Source organism: Ammospiza nelsoni, chromosome 25, assembly GCF_027579445.1.
Source record: "Ammospiza nelsoni isolate bAmmNel1 chromosome 25, bAmmNel1.pri, whole genome shotgun sequence".
In the NCBI taxonomy this organism is placed as follows: domain Eukaryota; kingdom Metazoa; phylum Chordata; class Aves; order Passeriformes; family Passerellidae; genus Ammospiza; species Ammospiza nelsoni.
In genome coordinates, this window is record NC_080657.1 from 5,673,133 (window position 1) to 5,688,911 (window position 15,779).

Genomic DNA, 15,779 nt, shown 5'->3' on the forward strand with positions numbered 1-15,779 from the left:
TCTGCAACACCAGCACGGCTTCTGCACTGGATTGCCCAGAGGAACAGCAGCTGCCTCTGCCCCTGGATCTTCAGAGGCAGAGACTGCACCTTTCTGCAGGATCCCTGCTCCAGCAGAACCAGCCCTGACACTGCAGGAGGGCTGAGCCACAATTCCAATGGCACTGCTGCCAACAGCCTGACCCACAGGGTGTCAGGTTGGGTTCTGACTCTGGCACTGTTGGTTTAGTTCACTGCATTGTTTATTTTATCCTTTTGTTTTCTTCCTTCCCTATTAAAGAACTGTTATTTCCTGCTCCCATATTTTTTACCTGAGAGCCCCTTAATTTAAAATTTATAGCAATTGGGAGGGAGGGGGTTTGCATTTTCTCCATTTCAGGGGAGGCTCCTGCCCTCCCCAGCACACACCTGGCTTTCCAAACCAAGACAAGAACCCTTGCCCAGGCAAGGCAAAGTTGGGGTTCAGCCCTGGAAAAGCTGGGGTTCATTCCCTGGATCCAGGGAATCACTGAAATCCCTCCAGCCCAAGCTTGCTGGGAAAAGGGCCAGGCTCAGTTTTATGGGATTCCTCTGGGGTTTCCCCTCTGAACTGCAGCACCAAGAGAAGGCTCAGCAAAGCCCTGAATGTGGGGGTGCATCGGATCTGGGAGAGCCCCAAAAGCCAGCTCTGAATTCAGATGGATCCTGCTGTTCTCTGACAGAACTCTGCCTGAAATGTGGGGGATTCCTGGAAAACCAGCGCAAAGGAACTGAAACCCCACAGGCTGATAACACTTCAACAAGCAGGTGACCCTCCAAAGTCCAGGAATGATGGATGGGCTGAAAGACAATTTAGGATCTTGGGACTGAGGAGCTGCTGAAGCTGAAAACCTCATTAGCACAAGGAAAGGTTTAATGAGATTTTCCCCAATTCTGAAGTCTCTCTGCTCTGATTTTGGGCCCAAAATACTCCTGGGATGGTTCCTGCCTTCAAGGCAGAGAGCAGCAAGCAGCCCTTGCTTACAGCAAATCCATTTTGGGAAGGTAGGAAAACCTGATCTCATGCTTTCCCCTCACTTATCCTGGCTCAAAAGTTGCCAAGCACTTCCCAGAAGGAAGGAAAGCATCCCCAAACTGCAATTTTTCCATCCAAATGGAAACAAACAACAACAACAATTAAAAATAAAAATTGGTTACAAAAATACCACCGAGGTCTCGAATGGGTTGGTTCCTGTTCCTCTGCGGGAAGAGGCTGCTCAGGTTTCCTCTGTAAACACCCGGGGATGGTTGTGCCCGTCCCTCCCGGCTCTGCGGGGCTCATTCCTCACCTGCTGCACCTGCAGGCCCTGCTCAGCTCCTCTGAAAGCTCCAAAAAGTGGGAAGTGCACAAAAATCAGCGCTGCAGGGAGGAGAGGCTGGGCTTGGCTCGGGGCTTTGCAGAGAAAATGAGGCAGCGTGGAGCCCAAAGGTGATTTATGGCCACATCCACTCTCCCTAAATGTTTGCTGAGCGCCTGAACCCCCTCGGCACGGACGCACAAAGCGCCCTTTGATGCTCGTTAGGAGCTTCACCTTTAGCAGGCTCGTAATTAGAGCCGGGCAGGATGAAAATCTCCTTTATTTGGGATTCCTGCCCCGATTGCAGGGAGTGGGATCACAGTGGAGTGCCCTGGGAAAGCCCAAAATTTCTGGAATTCCAGCCAGGGCACAGCGGGAGCACAAAGAACCTTCGTCCTCTTGCAAGGTGGTCTCAGCGAGGCGAGGAACGGCCCCGCATTAACGAGCCGGAGGTGGGAAGGGAGAGCTCAGCAAAATGGAACAGGCAGGCTGGAAAACAGAATAAACATTTCCCTGCATCCCAAGCAGCCCCGCAGATCCCAGCAGAGCCATAAAACCCCCTAACAAGCAGCCTTTCTAAAGGCACGGACAATGAACGGCGCTGAATGTATATTTGAAATAAATCGCTCTCCTTCCCGGAGGGTAATTTTCCTTTTTCCCTCCATTTGACCCTCCCCTTGCCAAGAAACCCAAAGCTTTGAGGCGCTCTAGAGGCACTTTCGGCGCTCAACACGTGCGGCCAGAAAGTTGTGACAGCAGAGCTGGAGGCAGCAGGAGCGGGGGGGCCGCAGGAAGGAGGAGGAAAATCAACTTTGCTGAGGCAGGAGCAGCTGGACACGGCCCTGGGGCTGTGCCAGTGACGCGCAGGGATTCCCCGGAGCCCCTCATCACCCAGCGCCAGGCTGGCCGCGGTGATTTCCCTGCAGGACAGCGCGCCCTGCTCCCCACGGCTGCCCGGGAAAGCTCCCAGGGCAGCGCTGCCCCGGCCCCGCACCCGGGGGAGGTTTCTCAACAGCGCTTCTGTTGTTGGCTTCAGCAGAAATGTTATTTTCGGGAGCGCCGCTGCCGGGACTCACCCGCGGCTCTCCCCGGAGTGGTTCCCCACATCCGATCACGCTGCCCCGAACACTGAGCCATTCTCCTGAGCCGTGTTTGCCAAGAGAGAACTCCAAACATTTGGGATTTCGTTCCACCTCCCAGCCCGGGCAGCAGAAGCCGAGCGGTGCTGGGTCTGCTCTGCCCGCCTGTCCCGAAACTGGGCAGCCTCTGGGCAGGGCAGGGGCACAGAAACCTTCTGCCAGCTCTCCTGAAAATGGGCAGCCCCTGGGCAGCTCAGGGGCCACAAAAACCTTCTGTTCTGCTCCCCTTTCCCTCGCCTCGGCAGCCTCTGGGCATTTCAGGGGGCACAGAAACCTTATGCCCTCCTCTCCTGCACCTGGGCAGTCCCTGGGCAGCTAAAGGGGCACAGAAACCTTTTGCCCCCCTCTCCCTCACCTGGGCATTTCAGGGGGCACAGAAACCTTCTGTTCTGTCCCCCTCTCCCGCACCTGGGGCAGCCCCTGAGCAGGGCAGAGGGCACATTTTCCCACAAGAATCCACCGGAAAAGTCCCCGAAGCACCGGGATTGTGAGGAAAACACGAAACCACCTTCCTGGAGTGTCCCTGACGCCAAATAACCGGGGAGAGGTGGGAGTCGGGACAGAGGGACCGGCAGGACGGCCAGACAGCCAAACCTTCCTGCCCCCCTCTCCCGCACCTGGACAGCCCCTGGGCATTTCAGGGGACACAGAAACCTTCTGAGGGTGCCTCAGAGCTCAAAGCGCCAGGAAGGAGCTGCACAACGCCGCTGGGATGGAGCAGGGCCAGCACAGGCACGGGAGAAGTGCCCGTGGTGGATGTGGATGAAAATGGTCACTCACAGGGAGTGAACCCCCTTCCTTGGGGCTGCAGGAACTCCCCCAGGCTCCTCAGAGGATTTCTGCACAGCACTTGTGCCCCAGAGGACACAGCCCCAGCCCTGCTGCAGCAGTTTGCTGCCAGCACACTCATTAATTAATCACTCAGTAACTCCTGCAAGTTTTTTTTTCTCTCTGATGCACAGTTCACACAGGCCCTCTGCAGATTTGGGGTTTTCCTTCCTCAGCAAGGACTGCAGAGAAACCTTCCCCAGCCCCAGGGCAAAGCCTGGGGGCAGAATTCCCGGGAATCAGCTCAGAACAGCCCAACCCTGTCCCTCCCTAGGGTCTCTGCACCCTCCCCTGAAGGATTGAAAGAAATTTCCTATTTCCAGCAGCCTGCAGCTAAGGAGGGCACGGCAGAAGGAGATGAGGAGGACAATGTGACATTTTGGAGCCTTTTGACGCCCGAGAATCGGGTGAGAGTGAGAATCGCAGCATCCCACCGACCCCACCTGCTCCGGCTGAGGAAACGCGCTCTGCTGCCACCGGGAACATTTTCCTGCAAAAATCCACAGGAAAAGTCCCCCAAGCACAGGGATTGTGAGGAAAACACGAGAACCCACAAGCACAACCACCTTCCTGGAGGGTCCCTGGCGCCAAATAACCCGGGAGAGGTGGGAGATGGGACAGAGGGACCGGCAGGACGGCCAGACAGCCAAACCTTCTGCTCTCCTCCCCCGCACCTGGGGCAGTCTCTGGGCGTTTCAGGGGGCACAGAAACTTTCTGTTCTGCTCTCCTCTCCCAAAACTGCGCAGCCCCTGGGCATTTCAGGGTGCACAGAAACCTTTTGGCCCCTTCTCCCACACCTGGGGCAGCCCCTGGGCAGGGCAGAGGGCACATTTTCCCACAACAATCCACAGGAAAAGTCCCCAAAGCACCGGGATTGTGAGGAAAACACGAATCCCCACAAACACAACCACCTTCCCGGAGGGTCCCTGACGCCAAATAACCCGGGAGAGGCGGGAGTCGGGACAGAGGGACCGGCAGGACGGCCAGACAGCCAAGGTGAAACCTGGCTCCGTGCCCCGACAGGAACAATCCTTCAGCGCCGGGGAAACTCAAAGCCTGGGAGCTGCAGGTGATCCCCGGGCAGCGGAGCAGGGCTTGGATTGTATTGCTCACACCATAAATCACCGTGTCAGCTGCCCCGGCCGCTTCCCCGAGCCAGCCCGGAGCTGCCCGGAGGTGCCAAACCCTCCGAGCTCAGGAACGAGCCGGGGGAGAAGCAAAACCACGCACACACAACGCCTTTTTCCGGAATAACAATGCCCGCATTTGCATAGAGCGTCTCAGCCCGGCAGGCACCGATCGCACCTCTGGGCGCATCAAAGGCGTTATTAATTTCCATCGAGGAGAATTAAGGAGCTTAACTCGTTAGCGCTCATTTACTCAGCCTTAATGCATTTTTAAAGCTGCCTCGTTTTTCTGCTGGTGAGCAGGTGCTCATAAAGGAACGCTTAAAAAGGGATAAAAACTCCCCGCGGGTCAAGCTTGGGGACGGCAGGTCCGGCCCCTGCCTTGGGGACATCCAAGCTGCTGCTTGGCAGAGCTCCGCAGGGGTTTCGCTGGCACGGCTCCTGTCGCATCACGTGTGGCCCCAGAACAACCCCTCGGCTCCCCGCTCGCTTTCCTGTGCGAGTGATAAGGAGGAAATCCGTCCCAGACAGGCAGACAGCTCAGCCCAGCGTTCAACCCAGCGCTCAGGCTCCTCATTAGGAGGAAAATTAAGAGCCCGAGCTTGTGGCGCTGCCAGCGCAGCCCCCGGAGGTGCTCAAAGAGCCACGACCCCCTCGGGGTGTCCAACAACGCTGTTCCCAGGAGGGAATAAAAATTAAAAATAAATAAAAAATTAAAACCGGCGACACCCAGCTCCGGGTTCCCCACTGCGGTGAGCTCAGCGGCGGTGCCCTTGTGCCAGCCCCAGCCCCGCGGTGCCCTGGCACGGCTGGCACGGGATGGAGCCGCGGCAGAGCCGCGCTGCGGGCGCGCACCCGCCCCGCTCCGAGCCGGGCCCGGGGACGCGCTCGGCGTTACCTGCACTCGCCCCCATGGCTCTGCCGGCGCCAGGCTGGACCCCGCGGCTCCAGGGGGATCTTCTGCCGCGCTGCAATAGAAAAGGTTGGTTTAAAGCTCCTTATTTGGGCAGTGATGTCAAGGGAAGTCGCTCGGGCAGCGCCTCCCCCTTTTTCCATTCACTCCACATTGTTTCCTGTTGTCAAGCGGCGGCTGGGGCTCCGCGCGGCCGCGGGATCCTCCGGACACAGGGATCCTCCGGACACGGGATCCTCTGGACACAGGGATCCTCTGGACACAGGGATCCTTTAGACACAGGGATCCTCCGGACACGGGATCCTCTGGACACAGGATCCTCCGGACACAGGGATCCTTTAGACACAGGGATCCTTTAGACACAGGGATCCTCTGGGCACGGTATCCTTTAGACACAGGGATCCTTTAGACCAAGGGATCCTCTGGACACGGGATCCTTTAGACACGGGATCCTCTGGACACGGGATCCTTTAGACACGGGATCCTCTGGATACAGGGATCCTTTAGACACAGGGATCCTCTGGACACGGGATCCTCTGGATACAGGGATCCTTTAGACACAGGGATCCTCTGGACACGGGATCCTCCGGACACGGGATTCTCTGGACACGGGATCCTCTGGACACAGGGATTCTTTAGACACAGGGATCCTCCTGACACAGGGATCCTGTTTCCATGGGGTCCTCTGGCCAAAAAATCCTCTAGACACAGGGATCCTCTGGACACAGAGATCCTTTAGACACTGGGATCCTCTGGACACAGGATCCTCTGGACACGGGATCCTTTAGACACAGAGATCCTCTAACCATGGGATCCTCTGGAGGCAGGGATCCTTTGGACACGGGATCCTCTGCATACAGAGATCCTCTGGATACAGGGATCCTCCAGTCCTGGGGATATTCCAGCTCCAGCGATCCTGCAGCCCCAGGGATCCTTTGGTTCTGGGGATCCTCCAGTTCTGGGGCTCCTCCAGCAGCGGGATCCCCCGGCCAGGGTGACCCTGCAGCTCTGGGGACCCCCGAGCCCCGGGAATTCTCCATCCCCGGGGATGCTCCGGCGCTGCCGCGCCCGGGCCGGACACAGGAGCGGCTCCGAGCTGCCCTCCGCTCTCCACAGCCCTTCCCACGGCCCGAGCCGTGGTTCCCATCCCTCCTTGCTGCAGGACCCGGGGGAGCCGGCGGGTCCCGGCGGCCGAGGCAGCGCTGCGGGCCCGGCTCTGAGCGCGGCTCTCCCGCCGCCTCCCTGCCCCCTCCCTCCCTTCCTTCCTTCCTTCCCCATCCCTCCCGCCGCCTTCCTCCCCCACATCCTCCTCCTCGTCCTCGTCCTTCGCCATCTGCCCCGGCTCCCGGCGCTCCCGCAGCGGCGCTGCCCGCGGCACCGCATGGCGAGGGAGCCCCTCCGCTCCCCTCCGCTCCCCTCCGCTCCCCTCTCCGCTCCCCTCTCCGCTCCCCTCTCCGCTCCCCTCCGCTCCCCTGCCCTCCCCTCTCCGCTCCCCTCTCCGCTCCCCTCTCCGCTCCCCTCCGCTCCCCTGCCCTCCCCTCTCCCTCCGCTCCCCTCCGCTCCCCTGCCCTCCCCTCCCGGCTGCCGGAGCCCTTCCCTCGGGATGCGGCACTGGGAGCGGGGCAGCTTCGCCCGGGGACACCGGGAACCTCTCCCGGAGCATCCTCGCGGCTGAGGGAGGGGCGGTGGGGACACTGGGGACAGCGGGGACACCAGGGACACTGGGGACAGCCAGGGACAGTGATGAGGACGGTGGTGACACTGAAGACAGCGGGGACACTGGGGAAAGCCAGGGACAGCCGGAGACAGCCAGGGACAGTGGGGACACTGGGGACAGCCTGGACACTAGGGACAGCCAGGGACAGTGGTGACACTGAGGACAATGGGCACACTGGGGAAAACGGGGACAGCCGGGACAGCCAGGGACAGTGGGGACACTGGGAACTGATGGGATAGTGGGAAGAACAGGGACAACCAGGACACTGGGGACAGTAGGGACAGCCAGGGATAGCGGGGACAGCCAGGGACAGTGGGGACATTGTGGACACTGGGGACAGCCAGAGACAGTGGGAATAGCCAGGGACAGCCAGGACAACCCAGTCCCGCCAGGGTTTCCAGAGCAGGGAGCTCCAGGTTCCTGCCCACCACCCCCATGCCTGATGGATCCCTAAACACATCCCAGGCTTTGATTTGAATTTTTAATTTTTTCTCCTTCTTTTTTCCCCGGTTGGTTGGCTTGAATTGTTTCTGTATTTGGAGTTTGGGGGTTTTGATATTTATCACTTTGTGCTCAGATAGTTATCGCTTTTTGGATATGGATTTTTGGTGTCTGGAGTTGGCCTACAAGACAGCTGCAGAGGGACTGGGGACAAGGATGGAGGGACAGGAGGCAGGGAATGGCTGCCAGTGCCAGAGGGCAGGGCTGGATGGGATCTTGGCCATTGGGAATTGTTCCCTGGCAGGGTGGGCAGGGGCTGGGCTGGAATTGCCAGAGCAGCTGTGGCTGCCCCTGGAGCCCTGGCAGTGCCCAAGGCCAGGCTGGGCATTGGGGCTGGCAGCACCTGGCACAGTGGCAGGTGTCCCTGCCATGGCAGGGGTGGCACTGGGTGGGGTTTGAGGTTCTTTCCAACTCAAACCATTCCAGGATTCTGTGATCACTCCCATACAAAGGGAAGCCAAAGCCCTTGGGATAAAAAGGGAACACAAAGGAATTCCCTGGCAATTCCCACGCAGGATCCCAGCTCTGGGCAGCCAAAACTGAGCTCTGAGGACAGAGCCAGACACCCCTGGGTGCTCCAGGCAGCTGGGAAGACGCAGCCTGGGTGGTTTTTTTAGGAGAAAGCAGAAGCACAGCCCTGCAGCCAGGCTGTGTTTACATTTAAATGACATCTGCTTACTCAGCACAACGCTCCTGTTCCTCTGCCTGTGGTCACTGAAGCCCTGCTGGACCTGTGGAAAATGAGAGCTCCGGGCAGGATTGTTGTGCTCAGCCCCTCAGGAGGTGTTTGAGAACTCCCTGCTGCTCTCTGGGCTGTACCTGCTCCAGTATCCTCTGGGGGAAGCAGCTGCACCCCAGAGCTGGCACATCTACACTGCCACGCGAAAAATGTTTGAAAAGAGGAAAACAAAAAACATCACCCCCATTCCCATCTGACTCCAGCTTGATAAAGTCAGGGTTAAGTCTAGAAAAGCTGGGGTGAAGTCTCTCTGATGGAAAGAAAAAGCAAAAGAGGAACTCACAGGATGCGCTTTTTGGGGTGGGCACCCCAGAGCTGTCCCTTTGCTCTGCAGGAGAATGAATAAATCTATTAAAACACCAGCCTGGCTCATCTCCAACCATCCCCAGAGCCAACACCCCCCAAACTGCTCTGGGTGCTGAACCCAAAGAAATACCCCATAGCACATTTTCTATAAGCACAAGGCTCCTGCTCCTCTGCCTGTGGTCAGTAAAACCCTGCTGGACCTGGGGAAATCGAGAGCTCTGGGCAGGATTGTTGTGCTCAGCCCCTCAGGAGGTGTTTGAGAACTCCCTGCTGCTCTCTGGGCTCTACCTGCTCCAATATTCCCTGGGGAAGCAGCTGCACCCCAGAGCTGGCCCATCTCAGCTCCCCTGCTCTGCTACACCAAAAATGTTTGAAAAGAGAAAAAAATCCATCACCCCCAGCTCAGTGGCTGCATTCACATCTGACTTCAGCTTGATAAAGTCGGGGTTAAGGGCTAAAACAGCTGGGGTGAAATGTCTGATGGAAAGAAAAAGCAAAAGAGGAACTCACAGAATGTGCTTTTAGGTATGGGCACCCCAGAGCTGTCCCTGTTGCTTTGCAGGAGAATGAATAAATCTATTAAAACACCAGCCTGGCTCATCTCAAATCATCCCCAGAGCCAACACCCCCCAAAGTGCCCCCTCAAACTGCTCTGGGTGCTGAACCCAAGGAAATGCCCCATAGCACATTTCCTACAAGCATTTCCTACAAGCTATTTCCTCACCAGCCCCATTTCACACCCAATTTCAGCTGCTCTCCTTCCGGCCAGAAAGGAGAATCAGAGCCTGGGATAAAGAGGTTTTATTTGTTTCATTTTGCTCCCCTGCTGCTCCTCCCTGGCCCTGGTTGATTTGGATTATTTCTGTGTTTGGACTTTGGGGGGTTTTGATATTAATCACTGTATGCTTGGATTGTTATTGCTTTTATCCTTGGATTTTTTTCCTGGAGAGGGAGAGAGCTGGAGAGGGACTGGGGACAAGGATGGAGGGACAGGACACAGGGAATGGAATTGGAGTGGAATTCAAATTGGAAACAGGGAGATTTGGGTGGGATATTGGGAAGCAATTCCTGGATGCGAGGATGGGCAGGGGCTGGGCTGGAATTGCCAGAGCAGCTGTGGCTGCCCCTGGAGCCCTGGCAGTGCCCAAGGCCAGGCTGGGCATTGGGGCTGGCAGCACCTGGCACAGTGGCAGGTGGCCCTGGGCTGCAATCAGCTGCCATTGAAGATCCCTTCCCACCCAAACCACTCTGGCATTCACATTCCTCAACCAAGGATGGAAACCAGCACCAAAACCCATTGCAGCAAAGGGAGAAAGGAAAGGAAAGAATGATTGCCTGGCTGGTTCCAGGTGCCCCCAGTGCCATTTGCCACAGGGGGTTTGTAGGCTGGCAAGGGCTGGTTAGAGAGGTTTGGGCTGTGCCAGGGTGCCCAGAGCAGCTGTGGCTGCCCCTGGAGCCCTGGCAGTGCCCAAGGCCAGGCTGGGGCACCTGGCACAGTGGGAGGTGTCCCTGGGGTGGCCTTGGATGGACTTTAGGGTCTTCCAGCCCAAATATTCCATGATTCTGTGACTGCTGTGAATTCCTGGGACTGTGTCTCCCCAGGAGAGGCAGCTGATGGGAGCAGAGTTGCTGCAGTCTCTCCCTGGGTTCCCTTCCACATTTTCACAAGAGCTCCTCCCAGCCCTTTCTCAGCTCATCTCCATCTGCCAGAAATTAAATAAAAAAAGGAAGGAAGAGCGTGGATGTGTCAGGAGGAGCTGCTCTGTGTGCCTGGGCTGCTGAAATCCCAGCCTGGGGAGCTGCTGAGGGCGCTGGGGGCTCTTACACAACCCCTGAGGTGTCACTGCCTTGGGGACATGGAGTGAAGGACAGATTTCTTTGGTGGCTGCTCCTGCTTCTGCCTGGGCTCCTTGTGGTTCTCTCCATGCTCTTCAGTGGTATTTCACTTATTCCATGTCCACACAAATATCTGAGTCCAGTCCGATGAAGCACCTGGGTTTCTTGTCCTTCCCAATCCCTTCATTCCGAGGCCTCCTGCTCAGCCCAGGGTTTGTGGCCTCCAAGTGACAAACCTTGAGCTGCTTCTGGCCAGTCCTGGAGTCATTAAGGTGGGAAAACATCTCCAAAATTATCAAATTCCAGCACTAACCCAGCACTGCCAGACCCACCACTAACCCCTGTCCACAAGTGCCACATCCACGTTTCCTGAGCACTTCCAGGTGACTCCAATGGGCAGGGCACTCCAGTGCTTGACCATCCTGTCAGGAAATCAACTTTCCCCCGACATCCAACTTAAACCTCTCCTGGTGCCGTGTTGGGGCTGGTTGCTCCTGTCTCAGGGCAGTGCACAGCTCCAGCTGGGACCTGATCCCAGCACTGGGGCTGGGCAGCTCCCACGGGAACCTCTCTGGACGAGAAACAGCCCCAGTTCCACTGTTTATAAGAGAGGTGTGGGAGGCTGAGAGTCCTGAGGGCTCTGGGGGGATCCAGGGTGTGGCTGCAGCCCTGGGATTCCTTAAGGACCTTCAGCACCTGCACTTGGTGACACCATGGTGACTCCGGCTCTGGTCTGGCCTTGGGCACTGCCAGGGCTCCAGGGGCAGCCACAGCTGCTCTGGGCACCCTGGCACAGCCCAAACCTCTCTAACCAGGCCTTGCCAGCCTACAAACCCCCTGTGGCAAATGGCACTGGGGGCACCTGGAACCAGCCAGGCAATCATTCTTTCCTTTCCTTTCTCCATTTGCTGCAATGGGTTTTGGTGCTGGTTTCCATCCTTGGTTCAGGAATGTGAATGCCAGAGTGGTTTGGGTGGGAAGGGATCTTCAATGGCAGCTGATTGCAGCCCAGGGCCACCTGCCACTGTGCCAGGTGCTGCCAGCCCCAATGCCCAGCCTGGCCTTGGGCACTGCCAGGGCTCCAGGGGCAGCCACAGCTGCTCTGGCAATTCCAGCCCAGCCCCTGCCCACGCTGCCAGGGAACAATTCCCAATTGCCAAGATCCCATCCAGCCCTGCCCTCTGGCACTGGCAGCCATTCCCTGCCTCCTGTCCCTCCATCCTTGTCCCCAGTCCCTCTGCAGCTCTCCTGGAGCCCCTTCAGGCCCTGCAAGGGCTCTGAGCTCTGCCTGGAGCCTTCTCCTCCCCAGCCCTCCCAGCCCCACAGGATTTGTACATCCCCAGACATTTCCCCGTGTGGGAAGGCTCTGACCCAGGAAGGTGCAGGGGCTCCTTGAGGGCTGCACAGGAAATCCGTGGGAGAACTAAAAGGAAACTTCCCAGCTCCCACACTGCATTCCCAGCTCTCTGCTGGGAACCTCCCTTCCCACCAGGTTACCCCAAGAGCAGCTCTGCAGCCCTGTGGATGGAAAGGCTGCAAGTCCTGGCAGCATTTCCAGGCTCTGTAAATGGATTTTAGGAGGAGAGGAACGGGCTGGGAGCAGCTGGAAACATGCAGGGCGCTCCAAGGAGCTGCTGTGCAGCACAAAGAGTGGAAAAATGAGTAAAACTCAAAAAAAAAAAAACCCACCAGGAGAGGTGGGGAGGGTTTGACAGAGGCCTTTTCAGGCACTGGGTAATTTCTGCCCAGGCTGGGCCAGGCTGAGGTGAGGGATGGGGAGGAAAAGGCTCTGAGCTCGGGTGAGGAGGGAGATGTGGTTGTTTAACCCCCCTGCCCCTCAGCACTGTCCCTTTACTGGCCAAACCGTTTCTAACAAAGGATTTCCACAAAAGTCAGCGTGGCCTGAGCTTCACCCCGTGTTTTCCTGCCCCTGCAGCAGGAGCAGGAGTCTCCAGAGGTCCTGGGCCTTCATTTGCCAATTTAAGCACAACCACAATTTTCTGCCCAAGAGAAGCCACCAGCACCGGGCAAACACCTTTGTGTGGATTGCCCTGAAAGGCCATTTGTGCTGTTTGAGGGAAAATTACCTAAAAAACACCTTTAGGGTGTCAAGGCACAGAGATCAACCCCAGGGCACTGAGGGTGTCATGGGCAGGGTGAAGGACCCGGGGAAAGATAAATCTTAAAAAACTACAGCATTTTTTAACCCAAAACCTTCAATGTGCTTGTGTCTGGCTCTGTGTGAGAATTCCATCCAGCCCCTCCTGTGTTAAACTGAAGCACTTTAACACAACATTTGCACTTTGCTGTGAATTTTGTTACTTTTTAGTTTTCCTTTCTGCAAGGGTTTGGAGTGACAGGACCCACAGGGAATGGATTTAAGGTGAAGGAGGGAAGGGCTGGATGGGATCTCGGGAACTGGGAATTGAGGAGGGGCTGGGCTGGAATTGCCAGAGCAGCTGTGGCTGCCCCTGGAGCCCTGGCAGTGCCCAAGGCCAGGCTGGGCATTGGGGCTGGCAGCACCTGGCACAGTGGCAGGTGGCCCTGGGCTGCAATCAGCTGCCATTGAAGATCCCTTCCCACCCAAACCACTCTGGCATTCACATTCCTCAATCAAGGATGGAAACCAGCACCAAAACCCATTGCAGCAAATGGAGAAAGGAAAGGAAAGAATGATTGCCTGGCTGGTTCCAGGTGCCCCCAGTGCCATTTGCCACAGGGGGTTTGTAGGCTGGCAAGGCCTGGTTAGAGAGGTTTGTGCTGTGCCAGGGTGCCCAGAGCAGCTGTGGCTGCCCCTGGAGCCCTGGCAGTGCCCAAGGCCAGGCTGGAGCACCTGGGAGGTGTCCCTGGGAATGGCACTGGTTGGGATTTAAGTTCCTTCCAACCCAAACCATTCCATGAAGATTTTTGTCATTTTAAAGCCCCACAGCCCAAGCCTGAGCACTGCCACTCCTGCCTGAAGGGGAACAGAGAATGTTCTTCCCACATCACCTCTCCCCTTGGGAAATCTGAAGCAGCAGAAACCTGTGAATTCACCACATTTGAGATAAATTTCACCTTTTCCAGCCTGAGCTGTCGATCTCTGAGTGGGAAATGAGAACCTTCAGGAGTTCCAGGTTCACCCACAGCCCCTGAGCTCCCCCTGCTCCTGTGAATCCCTCCTGGCCCCTTTCCTGAGCTGGGCTCATTTGGAATAGTCTGGACCCAGAAGCCCAAGCCCCTTTTCAGCCATCCATCAGCAATTAGGCAAACAAAGAGTAATTAATACCCCTAATTAAGGGCAGTGCTCCTTTGGCAGCCCAAGACCCTCCATCCCTCAGACAGCTCAGAATTTCTGCATCCCACTTCCCACATCTGCAAAATCCCTTAACTCCAAACCTCCCTGTGCTCATTAAACATCTCAGAACCACGAGGGAGAGTCTTCAATGATCTCAAAAAATCCCCGCAAAGTTGGGTTCATATTCCAAGGCTCCCATGGAAGCCACATGGCCTGGGAAGTGGCAGGCACGAGGAATCATTGTGCTAATTTTAGCCCGAGCATCTGCTCCATGTTAAATCTGAAACTCGGTCTCAGAGAAATTGTTTAATTAATTTTGGGGTTTTTTTTTTTTTTTTTACCCCTTCAGAATTGACATTTGTCAAACAAGATGGTGGGAGCTGAGGCTGCAGCCGAGTCTGAGTAATCCCAGGGGGTGAGAGCTCGGGGATGGAGCTGCACAATTGGGCGTTGCAGAGCCAGGCTGGCTGTGCCCCCTGCTTTGGGCTGTCCCCAGGTCCTGACAGGGGACAGAGTCACAGGTCCTGCCAGGGGACACAGCCACAGGTCCTGACATGGGACAGAGTCACAGGTCCTGACAGGGGACAGAGTCACAGGTCCTGACAGGGGACAGAGTCACAAGTCCTGACAGGGGACAGGGCCACAGCTCCTGACAGGGGACAAGGCCACCCAGGTCCTGACAGGGGACACAGCCACAGGTCCTGACAGGGGACAAGGCCACCCAGGTCCTGACAGGGGACACAGCCACAGGTCCTGACATGGGACAAGGCCACCCAGGTCCTGACAGGGGACAGAGTCACCCAGCCCTGCCCAGGGTCACCCAGGTCCTGCCTGATTCACTCAGCTCCTGCCAGAGTCACCCAGGTCCTGCCCAGGGTCACCCAGGTGCTGCTGGAGTCACCCACATCCTGCCAGGGTCACCCAGGTCCTGACAGGTTTGCTCAGGTCCTGATAGGGTCACCCAGCTCCCACCTGGTTCACCCAGTTCTTGCCAGAGTTACTCAGCTCCTGCCAGGGTCACCCAGGTCCTGCTGGAGTCATCCAGGTCCTGCTAGGGTCATCTGGGTCCTGCCAGGGTCACCCAGCTCCTGTCAGGGTCATTCAGGACCTAACAAGGTCACCCAGGTCCTGCCTGGTTCACTTGGCTCCTGCTCAGGGTCCCCCAGGTCCCCGCCTGCCCCCCAGGCTGCCCAGCATGGACCAGGCTCAGCTGGAAACCCGGGAATTCCCCTGGGGGTGAGCAGCCCCAGGTGATGTTTTTGCACTGCTGCACTCAGCTCTTACCAGGCTTTAAGCAGCCTCTTATCCTATTATTAGTGGGTTTATGAAGCTGAGCAGCTTCCCAGCCCTAATCCAGCTTGGGAAATCCCAGGGAGCAGGAGAGAGCACCTGCAGGGCCCTCAGCTTGGGTAGCCCAGTTTGCACCAGGGAAAGGACACAGACACCTTCCAGTACATCCCTTTTCCCTTTTCCCTTTCCTTTTCCCTTTCCCTTTCCTTTTCCCTTTCCCTTTCCTTTTCCCTTTCCTTTTCCCTTTCTCTTTCCTTTTCCCTTTCCTTTTCCCTTTCCCTTTTCCTTTCCTTTCCTTTCCTTTCCTTTCCTTTCCTTTCCTTTCCTTTCCTTTCCTTTCCTTTCCTTTCCTTTCCTTTCCTTTCCTTTCCTTTCCTTTCCTTTCCTTTCCTTTCCTTTCCTTTCCTTTCCTTTCCTTTCCTTTCCTTTCCTTTCCTTTCCTTCCCTTCCCTTCCCTTCCCTTCCCTTCCCTTCCCTTCCCTTCCCTTCCCTTCCCTTCCCTTCCCTTCCCTTCCCTTCCCTTCCCTTCCCTTCCCTTCCCTTCCCTTCCCTTCCCTTCCCTTCCCTTCCCTTCCCTTCCCTTCCCTTCCCTTCCCTTCCCTTCCCTTCCCTTCCCTTCCCTTCCCTTCCCTTCCCTTCCCTTCCCTTCCCTTCCCTTCCCTTCCCTTCCCTTCCCTTCCCTTCCCTTCCCTTCCCTTCCCTCTCCTCACACCAGGATTTTTCCATTGCCCCAGCTGAACTGACAGCTCAGTTTATTATTTTTATATATTTTTACATATTTTCATATATT

At 56.8% G+C, this 15,779-nt stretch overlaps 1 protein-coding gene across 1 annotated transcript in view; it reads right to left on the reverse strand.

Annotated features, from left to right (window-relative positions):
• The window catches only part of HIVEP3 (HIVEP zinc finger 3), a 165,807-nt gene that overhangs the window by 130,195 nt on the left and 19,833 nt on the right, over positions 1-15,779 (reverse strand). The window contains exon 2 of the mRNA XM_059488674.1: positions 5,309-5,378. The gene's annotated coding sequence lies outside the window, so the exon portion shown is untranslated. The remainder of the gene's footprint in view (positions 1-5,308; positions 5,379-15,779) is intronic.